Genomic DNA, 12,424 nt, shown 5'->3' with positions numbered 1-12,424 from the left:
ACCTCAGAAATAATTTCTTCTGAACTTTCAAGTAGAATAAGACAGGAAGATAGTGTCCAAGAAACTCAGGAAAATTGATTGGTTCAGCTTTTACAGATGAACCAGGAACAAATAAAGTGAGGTTTGAGCTCCTGAGGTTCTACTATTCACTATATTCCACAGAAAATTGGACAGTAGGACAGACTCAAAAAGAAAAAAAGCTTTCTTCTTCTTTCCTGTTTGAATATTCTGCTAGCTCCAGTCATTTTGCTCTGCAGCTAAACCCAAGTCTGCAAGGGATGACAAAGGGGATATTATAGCTGCATTGTTTTGTCTTTTCTGGGGATAGAGAATGATGTATTTGGAATTCAGCTGGTGTATTTACAGTAGTTTTAGTAACCCATAAAACATCGGATCTATATTTTGAAATATTTACAAGAGTAGCAGTCAACAGTTCTTTATCTACAATACTTTTTAATACTTCTGTCTCCTCCTCTCTTGTCACCTTTTTTCATGCTGCCTTTTTGTTGGTTTTCAGCTCTGATATTGTTTGCTGATTGTGACATTGTGCTAATGACTGCGTTCCTCTAGATGAAACACAGGGCATTCCTAAGTGCACTTTGTTCTTTTTATTTTATTAACAAAAGGAAAAATGAGATGTATCCAAATCACCCATTCACTAAATAAATTCCCATACTGAGGGGGAGAGCTCCAAGCTATAACAACGTTGTCCATTTGGAGTCCAGTCTATTGATGACAGAATAACCAGAGAAAGGGGGAACAGAGCCCTTACAAGAATTCTTTTATTATTACCTTGGAATTTTCAATCTGAATCTTTCTTTAAAAAGATAAATTCCTGAATTAGGAATAAAAGCAACAATCATTGCCCTTCACCTCACCTTCCCTCTCCCCACCCAAGATCCTCTCATTAGAAATGAGAGGATTTATTAATTAATAATAAATTAATTAATCTATAAATTATAATAATTTATTAATTTAAAAAATGTTGCTGTCTACCTACTTGAACTTGCCTAGGAAAACAAGCCTTAGTTTCCAGCCTAAATAACATATGGAATAAAATTCCAGGATAAACATCAGGTAAATAATTCCCTAAACTAAAAACTGGAGCAGTACTCCATAGCCTTCTTATCAGTAAAAGTGGAGATATTTTCCTGCTCAGGCAAGCAGCTAAGGAAGACAAGGAAATACAAAAAGAAGGATAGGTTTAACTCTAAATTTCAGACATAATTCTCACTCCTAAACCTCAGAGATACAAAAGCAAAAGGCTGCCCAGTACGAGAAATTAGCAGAACAATTCAGTTCTTTGTTTCATTGGCTTTTTGGTTTTTCTCTTCCTGAGCAAGGCAATCATTACCTCCTCCTCAGGTGGAGGAGTTGGAGAAGGAATCAAAACTCAGAAATGACCTAAGCATTACCAAAAGGAAAGAACAATGTTTTGTTTGAATATTTTCCCCCTTTTGATGCTCTTCTAACCTGGAAAGATAAACCACAAACACTTTAATTGGAATAATTAAGCATCCAGTCCTGACAGCCTGTATCAGTTATATCTCCAAATTAGCCTGTCCCAGGGAATGAAGGTAAATGGATTTCTGGTTGTTTGTACTGGTTGGCAGAGATTTAAACAGTTCCTGTAGAACCTTAGGCCCCATTTGCAATAATGCAGAGTAGAACAGGGCAGAGCTGGAGCAGCTGGGTGCCAGTGCCACCTCCCCATCCTCACTGCCCAGGAGGGCTCCCAGCTGGGGGACAGCTGCTCCTGCAGACAGAAAAAGGCTTCTTGTGACGTTCCCTATGTGTCCAGGCAGTGGACAACAGGCACAGACCTCTCCCCTTGCTACCATATTCCTTTCATTCCCCATTTTCACACTTTGGCTAGCAAGGAGCCTGACCCTTGCAGCCATGCCACAAGGAAAGCCGGGAGGCTGTGCCAGGGCCAGGCTCCAGGCAGCTACTGCAGCATCCCCAGGAAAATCGGGAGAGGGAGCAGTCCTGACTGCCTTGGCTGACAACTGTTTTAAGGCTGTATAATTATTTAGGGCAGGCAAGCCCTCAGGGAATGCCTTGAAGGAATGAGGAATCTTTTGCTCTTGCTTAGAGCTTTTTTCTAAGACAGGAATGCTGAGAAATGGGGAGTGGGAGTATGTTTTATACTTGCAATTTCACTGTCCTGTGCTGCACAGTAAAACTTCTAAGCTTCCTATTAAACATTTTAGCCACAAGACCCTCTTTGTGCTGAGCTAAATTATTTAATTGCACAGCTATCCCCAAACATCCATCGACATGGATTATTTATTTATAAAACCTGAAAATCATTAAATGTGTTACCTCTATGACAGTCGCAGCAAATGTCCACTTTCAGACCTAACAACAAATAGCAATACTTATTCAGCACTTTCTATGTAAGTATCCAAAAATAGTTCATCAGCATTAATGAAATAAACCAAATAAGAGGCAGGAAATTACAGATAAGCAAAAAGATTGAGAAAATCTAAGCAAGTCAGCCATGGCCTCATACAGAGTTTGTGACAATGGCCCAAACAGCCTCCATCTCCTGCTTTCCACCACAAGAGCATCTAGAATCAAAATAAGATATTGATTTTGAATACATTTAATGTTTAAAACAAGAGTAACCTTAACTATTTTCAATCAGTTTCTAAAAGCAAATGTATCTGTAAAAATAATCATAATAATTAGAATTAAATTTTGCTGCTGAAATGCATAAGCAAAAGAATTAGGTTCCAAGGTGACCTCTGCATTTTTTTAGAGATGCCTGTTGGACGCAGTGTAGAAGAACACAAGCAGCAAAAATACCACACCCAGAAAAGTTTGCATATATGCAAACCCAAATACACTGGATGGATTGGCAAGTCCTTGTAAAGGCAGCCTCTGTGTACTCTGTTACTAATTCTTCATGTTACCTTCCTTTTAAAAGCTAGATAAAATCCAAAAGATTTACCACAAAAGATTATGGCAGCTCTGGACTTGAACAATGTTACAGCATCCCTTTTAAAGTTAAATCACACTTGACTATTGTTATAACAGTGTCCATAAAAATACAAACAGCATGAGGGTAGTTCAGCTGCTGAATGCCCACTGATAGTACTTTTTATTGCATGGAAAAGATCACAATTCATACACTAACCCCAATTTCCCAATTCCCCAAGTTTCATTCTGTCAGGATTTGGAAATGTTGTGGAATTTATTCTCACAGCTGTAACGGGAGGAGGGAAGCTGCAAGGGCTGCCAGTACCAAATGCTTAAAGGATCTGAGCACTGTGGTGGAGCAGGACCTATCAATGGGAAACACCTGGTGGAGGCATTTTGTTCTGCTCCAGCAGGTGCAGCCAATCTGCAGGGCCAAACCCTGATTATGAAATTACTGCCCTTGGTTTTTGGAGAAGTCAGGATTTGCATCAGCAGCTTGGCATAGCCTGCTTTCAAACCAAAGGACACATAAGGAGAAGGATGAAGAAAAAAGAAGTCAGTTGCCAAGGCTGGAAAAATGGAGATAACCCTCAAAATTAATATTATTTTGTCTTTTAATGTATAGAAATATATATTTGAGATATAGCACAGCAATCAACTGATCTCTAGGGTACAGGATGTGATAGATTATGATCTAGAAGAAGATTATGATAGTATCTATACAGCATAACAAGGAAGCAAAATAACACTGTCATAGAAGGTCTAGAAATATCTCCTTGTTTTCATATTTCCCGATGTGGCGGTTGCAGTTCCCAACATAAAAATCCAGTAGAGTTTATGCTTTAATTTTGATTTCAGCCTGTGAGGAACATAAATGAGAATAGAAGCAGTGCATAGCAGTCAGCTCTAGGCACCTGAGGATTTTATGGTGGAAGAACTGGAAGATGGGGAGGAGAAAGGAAGTTGAAGGTGTTGGAGTGGAGGGGACGCAGAAAGCCAAGCAGAAAATGAGGTTATTGCCATGGAGAAGGGTGCAAAATAAACAAGACAAAAAATCTGTAGATCACAGATCAGTTAATTTTTTATGCTTATAGACTAACTTATTTGTGTATTTGCTCAAATATTATCCAGGAGCAAAATCGCTATGAAGAAGTTATAGATAATAATAGGGAAATAGTATAAATAAGAAAAAAAAATGAAATGAGAGAAACAGCAAAATGTGATTTTCAGAAGACACAAAAAGTGCAATTTATACAAACTTTCAAAACACAGCTGGAGAGAAACACAAGTTTTCTTTTGTCTAATATATTCCTTTTCTGTAAAAATGATGGTAGATCAATAATATACTTTGAGGGTACAACGAAAACATAAGAAAAATAATTTGAAAATATGCTGAGAATGTGTTCATTCTCTATTATTAAACAGTTCAAGGGCAGATTCAGCTGAGCTTTAAATGCAATAAAGAAATTATTTCAAAGCAACACTATGAGCATCATACAGTAATTGAGAGTAGAAAAACAAGGGTGATAAAACTGTCCTGTGTTATTGATGTTAGAGTTCATATATGATGCATTTCTGTGACGGGATTATCAGAGCCCTGATGACAACGTGTACTTACTTATCAAACAAAACAAGGTGTCTCAAAAAGGAGAAATATTAAATTATGTGCTATCAGCCTGCTATACTATTCAGCAAAACTGTGTGTACACAGTATCAGTTCCATACATCTGTATTTCTGCACGTGACCTCACTAAACTACTGTGTCTCTCTACAGCGTTTGCATAAAGAAAAATCCTTTGATCTTGTGAGCAAAGTTTCAAAATGGACCCATCTTAGCAATAAATTAAATTGCATTAAAAAAGGCAGAATAGTCTTGTGCAGGTTATCAGCCCTTCTCCTGAAATACTTATTCTCTCTTCTTGTCACAGATTTGTTTTATTTTGCTACAGCAATACATTATTATAACTTAAAATTCACATTCACCTGAAGAAAGCTGTGACATGCCTACCAAAAGAGACATACACTGCTTAACCTAAATTGACCCTTTTTTCCTTCTATTCTAATAGATCTTTTTTCTTTTTGTCACTCAAAATGAGTGTCTGATGTATGAGCATAAATTGTTAAAAGCAGTTTTAGGTAAAGGAAGAGAGACTGAAGTGGAGTTTTTTCACAAAAGCCAACCTCAATTTATGTCAAAGAGGGTTAAAAGACCTTGGGATTAAAGCAATAAACTTGCTGCTGTCAAAGCTAAAACCCGCTAACAATTTAGTGCCAAACGCATGTTGTTCAATATCATTTCATATTATATTATGTCACAAGTAGGTGACAGTTCCACATCAGGCTGACAGGGCTGATTTACTCTGAAGAATTCATCGACATTTTGCAGAGTCAAAGCTGACTTCATTTTGTTTGGATGCAGGGTGGGAAATCTCTCCCCGAGTTGGAATATTTGGCAGAATAACCCTCCTGGCACAGAGTTAATGGGGTTTTTCATGGCACATGACCCGCCCAGCCCGGGGCTCCTCACCTTCCCCTGCCCTAAAGCACCTCCAGCCCTGCCCTTTGTGCAGCTCCACTTTTTGATGTGGTTCCCCTTCCTGCAATTTTTAAAATATCCGACTGTCCTGGTCAATATTTGGATAATTTTTCTTTCTGAATTCAAGCCTTTATGCTTCTCTAGAATATACCTATTGGAAAGGGTTGAGATAAAAGACCATGTTAAGAAAATACTACTGGCACCTGCTTATATTTAAAGTAGGTAATAATAACAGCCATTTTTCCAGGATGTTAACTAGATCCCAAGGTCACGCATTATGAGACCCTTCTAAGGCCAATGGCAACAATACCATTTCTTTATATACAAATGTCTTTTGCAAGATATTCCTGGATGGCTTTTTTAATATAATAATTCAAATTTCTCCCAGGGCTCTGAGACAATTCTGAATAAACATATTCTTTGTTTTGTCTCAGGAAAATCTAATTAATTTGACTTCTCTGTCAAGGTTTCAAAGCTTATTTATAAAGGGTGTCCTTTCTCCAAAATCCAGCATGTTCTTCTACAGTAATTTGCATCTTTTTATGATCATTTCCTTCTCTTGTTGGATACTGCTATAAATGTGGAACTACAACTCAGCTCCTGAAGCTGGGGACCAGGGAACATGGCTTCTTCTCAACCAACTAGAACTGTGCTACACTCAAAGTGGTCTTTTTATATGTGGAAACAGGAAAATCCCTCCCTTCTTCATGCTTCTTTTTAAATTGTGGAACAAACTTTCTGTTATCACAGTTTGTTCTTATCTTTATTTCTGAAAAGAGTGAGCAACATTTGGGGCCTTTAAGCACACATATCCCTGTTTTCTCCATCTAAGTACAGGTGTGGGTGCATTAGTGCCTGGCCATTAACTTCTGTAAACCACATAGTAATTCTTCTGTGGGATTCTTTGGGCAATGTTTGCTGTTCATCCAGGAAAACATTATTATTGCATGTAAAATGGGCCCATCATCCAACACTGGTTTGTTTTTGCTGACCATCTGCTGAACAACTCCCAGGCAGCAAAGGGGTTACCTTGCCTGTTATGCCAGGGAGCAGAACTTCTAGTGAATTGTTAGATGGGTTAGCAGATGGTTAATCTTATTTGACATTTAAAGCACTTGGAGGTAAATTTAGTGTTCACCTGCCCTGGAGTGTACAGCATGAATATGCTCCTACATATCTATTCCTGTTTAAACTAGTAACTCTAATGGCTGGAGGATATGCAATGCCTGGCATGAAGAGATGTTTCAGGAAAAAGGGGGGAAAATGAACAGGTAAACACTCATCCTCGCTTTAAACATTTGCAGTTTTCTCATTTTGAAACACAAGTTCTATTATTTTTGGATGACCATCTCATCCTGACAGACATACTCTTGCTAACTTACATATTCTTTTGTATATTAACATTTCTGCGCTCTGTTTTCCACTGCCCCATCAGTTATGGACCTGACAGACAAATACACGTGTGTACATGTTTCACTGAGTGCAAAGCCAAAGTTATCCTGTGATCCAGAGACAAATTTAAAGGAGAATAAACACATTTCTGCAACCTGTTCTTCACAGAGTGCCCCTCAAACCCACTGTGGTGCACACCAAAGTTAAACCATGGAGGATCCAATGAATTGTAAGGCAAGCAAAGGGATGAGCAGAGCTGTGGCACAGCCTGGACTGCCTTTGCTCTCTGCTGGGAGGGGCAGGGTGGGGAGGGCACGAGGGGTGGGTGGTGAAGCTCCCAGCCCCTTCTGCTGAGCTCCAGCGGAGCACAGTCTCCCCTTCAGTCCTCTGCACCTCTGTGACACAGATCAAAATGAATTGTCATGTCTCTTTTAAGAGGAAAATACCACAGCCTCTCTCAATACAGGCTGTGACCTTTCCATTTATGCTATCAGTTTACTCAGTGCTTGCTCTGTGGTTCATGATTAACTTGAAAGAGTTAGATCACACTCTCTCCAGGTCCTCAAGAAGGAACTTCTGTTGACTGTTAGAAATCCCTCATGCAATAAAGTGCACATAGTATGGCTGTATAAGCTATCCTTCAAAGTTACAGCAGCACAGCAATGAGGTATCAATTCTTATCAAAAATCTCCTAAAATATTTCTACTAACTTTTTTTTTTCTTTAAGGTACTATATATAAGAAGACAAAGTAAAAGACAGCAGCTGGTCATTAATAAATGCATCTGCCTTCATCAATTCTTTAAAAGGGTCATACAGCCCTCATACATTAATTAAACATTCTATGTACATCAAAAAAGATGGCTTAAATTCTAACTATAAGGGGTAAACTGAGATAAAGAGAGATTTACTCACACCTTCCTGCTGAGCCACGGAAACCTTTTCCCTCCTCCTGTAACTGTGGCTGTGCTGATGGCTCAATCTGTTCTAGAAAACAGAATAAAAAAATAATCATCAATATTTTCTTTTCAAAGCTCACCCATAGACTTTCTCTATTTCTTTTAAGAAAAAAAAAATACATTGGCAATTCTCTTCGTCTTCAGGAGTAGGGACTCTGGAAGGTGGGATGGATTGAGGAACAAATGCTGGACTGAGGAGTTGCATCTCCTGCTGCCACTGGAAAAGCAGTGTCTGCTCAGGTCAGCAACATGGGGATTCTTTTTGTTATTTACTATTATCCACCAATCTGTACTTAAAATCTGCTTGTTGGGGGCAAGTAGATTCTTTCAGGTGTTGTTTTAGTTACCCATGTGCATTTCCCTTCATTCAGCAATGAATATCAGGCAATGATGGGAAAATCCCTTCTTTGCTTCAACACATGACTACCCAAACCAATTTTACCCACTCAAGTTTCCAATGCAGTAGCAACTCAAGCTCATTTTAACAAAATCAAATAGATTTTATTACACTGCTTGTATTTCACCTTTCCCTTAGGTAAGGATGGAAATAGAGAGGTGAGATAATTGCAGGGCTGTGTAAATAGCTAAACCAAACTGGAAGTTTTTAAGAACAGACCAAGACTGTATGCTCCTTACCAAGATGGAGCTCAGGATCTTTTACCCTCAGGACTTTAAAGTTTCTCATTGACATTACATGCCCAGCCTGCTGCTCACCTCACTGCAGTAAAACCTGACATAACTGCTCACACTGTACTCCTTGTTTTGTCTTACTTTCAAGAGAAATCCCTTTTTATTGCTCTGCTCTCAGGTCTTTGAGACCCCTTTGTGATACCCCACCAGAATCACTGAGGGGTGCTCAGGCCAAATTCACCCCTCTAGGGTAAGGAAGAGAAGCTTTTGAGCCTGTCTGGTGCTGCTTCTTCTGTCTTTGACTTTCCCAGAGCCTTGAAAATTCTTCCTATAACCTGGAAGACATCTGGGAATAAAGGTGTTTCTGCTGAGGTGTCTGTATGTCCCCAGAGGTGGGGACAGGATGGCAGCAAAGGACAGTCCCAGCTGGCATCACCTGAGGTGTCACATTCACTAATGTAGAAGGAAAACTGTACATCAAACACAGTTGTTGACCATGCACCACAAACCTGGCAGAAAGGAGGGATCAGTCCTCTATACCAGAAACAAATAAATTGTAGATTTTGCTGGAATTTAAGGACAGGAAACTTCACCTAAACTGACCTTGATGATTAAATCCCACTTTAAGCACTGCAGTGGTCAGCACAGTACTCAAATTTTAAATTTATTATTTTAAATGAAGTATCTTTTCGGATAAGCCTTCATTTAGGAAAAAAGAATAGGTGCTATTCAGTGATATGACTCACCTGAAAAACAATACTTTCCGTGTTTGTTTGCATTTCCATGTGACATTTCAGAGGCTGAAGAAATTACTTTATGCATTTGGAGTGTTACTATTGTCCTTACTTTTGAGTTTTTCTTTTAATAATGACAGCCATCTACTGCTATTACTGTAGCTTCTTGTCCAGATCTCCCTTTGGAGACTTTCTGACTACTTAACACCATTTTTCAATTTCTCTACTTGTGCATTTACATCTTCAGTCCAGATATGAGAATTTGCTAATGGACTGCAACTTTTTCCCAAGATTCCCATGTGTAGAATTTTACATAGACTAATCCAAAATCTAAACTCTGCTTGCCAATGCCTTGTACTAGGAATATGCATGTGATAATGAACCCCAGAATTGTGGTACCATTTTGAAGTACAAATTTAATTTGAGGACAAAAGAGAGGAAAAAGCGTTAAGATGGTATATTTAAAATAACACTAAGGTGTACATGTTGTCAAATAGACAGAAAAAAAACCCCCTGGTGTGCATGAGAATGTGGCCCCTCTTGCACTGTGTACATTTTCAGCTGCAGATTAAAGAATAAACAGCCCTTGCTAGAAAATGGAAAGCATATAGGCAGGCACAGCTATCTCCTGTTCCTGAGGTCACCCCACTTTTGCATTTCACCTACAACAAAGCAGATCATGCATCATTTGGCTTTTCTGACTCCTTGAAATAACTCTGTGACACTCTCTAGTGGAAGGCAGCCACACCACCGCAGCCACGCTGTGCGCACCGAGCAGCCACGGGGACGCCACGCCACGAGAAGGGAGACTGCCTGAAAGGGAGCTTGGGCACTGTTGCATGTGTTTTGCTGCACTCTTATTTTTTAACACCACAACCAAAACACTTACAGACAGGTCCCTTCTGTTTGAAGCCCAGAGGATAACGTGGTACTGAAGCATAAATAAAGAGTGCCACTAGCAAGGAGTAACTGGCAGCAGACAAAGCCCAAGCCAGCAAACTGTCACGATTGCTCCAGAGGGTTTATAAGCTTTATCAAATCTGTGCTAGCTAATTCACTTGCAGAAGTGTACTGATAACACTGCTTCTTTTTTTTCCCCTTGCTTTTATTATGAACAAAAAGATAGACAGGTCCTAAGGACAGATCCTTTTCACAGCTCTGCTCTCTTCTGCCAGCACATGCCCTTCTACTCACAGATTACCAGGTTTAACTAGGGATGTCTTTGAGCCAGAAGCATTTATTGCAATAAAACCCAATATATTTCCAAAAAAGAAAAGCTTCCCCCTCCCTTCTAACACTTACATTGCGGTTGGAAGCAACATTTAAAAAAAAATACAGAACCAATCTGGTGTTCCTTGTCTCAGTGAATTTGCAAGTGGTTGTTTTTTACCACTCCAATAAACATACTGAAGTTAACATTTCTGTGCATGGACAGAGGAATTTATATATATATATATATACACATATACAGATATACCTACACACACACATATCTATATCTGGGTGGAGCACTTGGCTGCTTTCCCTGCTTCCCCCCCAAGTTTAGATGCAGTTTTCTGCATATTGTTAAACCAATGCTAGTTTATCAACAGCTATTGTTAAACAACAACTGCTATTAATCTAAATGACATAAATTAATACCACCTGCTGTAAATGCAGAGGAAGTTTGGCTTCTACTTTTAACTGCTGCTTTTGAAGTATCCAGGACAGTGTGCAGGTAGATCCATGGATCTCTGTAATTTTCTCCCTCCATACATGTGACTGTTTGCAGTGATGCTTTTGGGTGGAAAGGTTTGCAGAAGGTTTCTCCTCCATGTCTGGTCCTTCATTTCTGAAGGCTTCCTCAAAGCCTTGTGGTGATCCTTCCAAGGAGCTCCATGCACAGCAGCCTGTGGCAAGCTGACAAAACACTGGAAAATTCTGCCAAATAATAAACAAACCAAGCCCATGGTTTTTTTCCAAACATTTTTCCATGAATAACTGAGAAGGCACATTTGCTAATTTACTGCATGTTTGTCTCTATGGAGTATTTTTAAAATAAAATATTTCACCCCCTCCTGCCTTGTCTTAATTTGTCCTGTCATTCAATTTCTGTAACTAATTTGAAGAGAATTCTCTAATGTTTCACCACACTGCCAAAGCATAGTTTTTGCCTGAATGTAATGCAGAACTATTTTAACTACGAGGAACATCAAAAATTACTCCATAACATGGGATTATTCCTTGTGCTCATTTCTACAAGCCCAAAGTAGACAGGACTGAATTCAGATTTTTAGTTCACACAAACACAAAGGGAGAAATTCTGCCCAGACTCTGTTCAACACAGACAGTCATCAAATATCTCCATGTTAATATTTAAATGACATTTGAGTCAGTATAATTTCTGAAGAAGGTTCATTAAGGAATAGTTTTGAGGTCAACTATCACAAAGCATGAACAGAACCTTCACAGAGCTTAACTTTGTGTACCTGGCTGGGTCAGTTGGTTTCTAAACTGAAGTGAGTGAAGAGAAAGATCCTCTTGCAGCTGCTGCTGAGCAGGATCTCAATGCAGATTCTCACAGTTATTTTCTGCAGGAGATCCTTCCTCTATTGGCCACAGGTGGTGCTGGGAGAGACCAGGAGTCTGTTTATGTATGAGTAGGGATCTACAACAAAAAAAGCATTTCATTAAAAAAAAAAAAGCTTTTCACTGTACAAGTGTAGGCAGTTTACAAACTGAAAGCACAGGGATCATCAGGAAGCTCCTGTCAGTGATTTAAATCTTGCCATATTGTACCTGGGCAAAAAAAGAAAGGACACCAAGGTCTGCCTTCGGCCTTTGGAATACACAAAATCAGTGCAGTGATGTGGAGGCTGTCACAGGGTCATCACTAGGCAGAACTAGGCTTTGTCACTTTAAAAATTCAAACCTTAAGATATTTTCAGTCACTTATTTCAGGTGCACATGTAAGAAGCAATTAGGGCATTACCTTCACTTTGAGTTTTCTTCTCTGTCTCTCTAAAACATTTAATATTTTCTGAAGATGTGAAAGCCTTCTAGAGACAATATGCTTGCTGTAGCCTACCAGGTGTACTATGGAAATTCCAGAAAATAAGACAAAATGTGCTAATTTATAGTTAAAAGGATGAAATTTTGAATTATCTGTTTTTCTAACAGAAAACAACTGAAAATAGGGTTCAAAAAGTCTGATATTCTGCATGATCAGACACACAAGCTGTATTCACTTTCACGTAACCCCCTAACTGTT

At 39.1% G+C, this 12,424-nt stretch overlaps 1 long non-coding RNA gene across 1 annotated transcript; it reads right to left on the bottom strand.

Moving 5' to 3' along the window:
* Positions 1-911: 911 nt before the first annotated feature.
* Positions 912-11,708, bottom strand: LOC146766400 (uncharacterized). Its single transcript, XR_014957826.1, has 3 exons — positions 11,643-11,708; positions 10,819-11,094; positions 912-7,838 (listed from the first exon to the last, which is right to left on the bottom strand). It is a non-coding gene; the product is annotated as an uncharacterized LOC146766400 (long non-coding RNA).
* Positions 11,709-12,424: the final 716 nt, after the last annotated feature.

This window comes from Lonchura striata, chromosome 11 (genome assembly GCF_050655825.1).
Source record: "Lonchura striata isolate lonStrDom1 chromosome 11, ASM5065582v1, whole genome shotgun sequence".
Taxonomy (NCBI): domain Eukaryota; kingdom Metazoa; phylum Chordata; class Aves; order Passeriformes; family Estrildidae; genus Lonchura; species Lonchura striata.
Note: the sequence above shows the minus strand (reverse complement) of the source record. Positions and strands in the feature narration are given on the sequence as shown.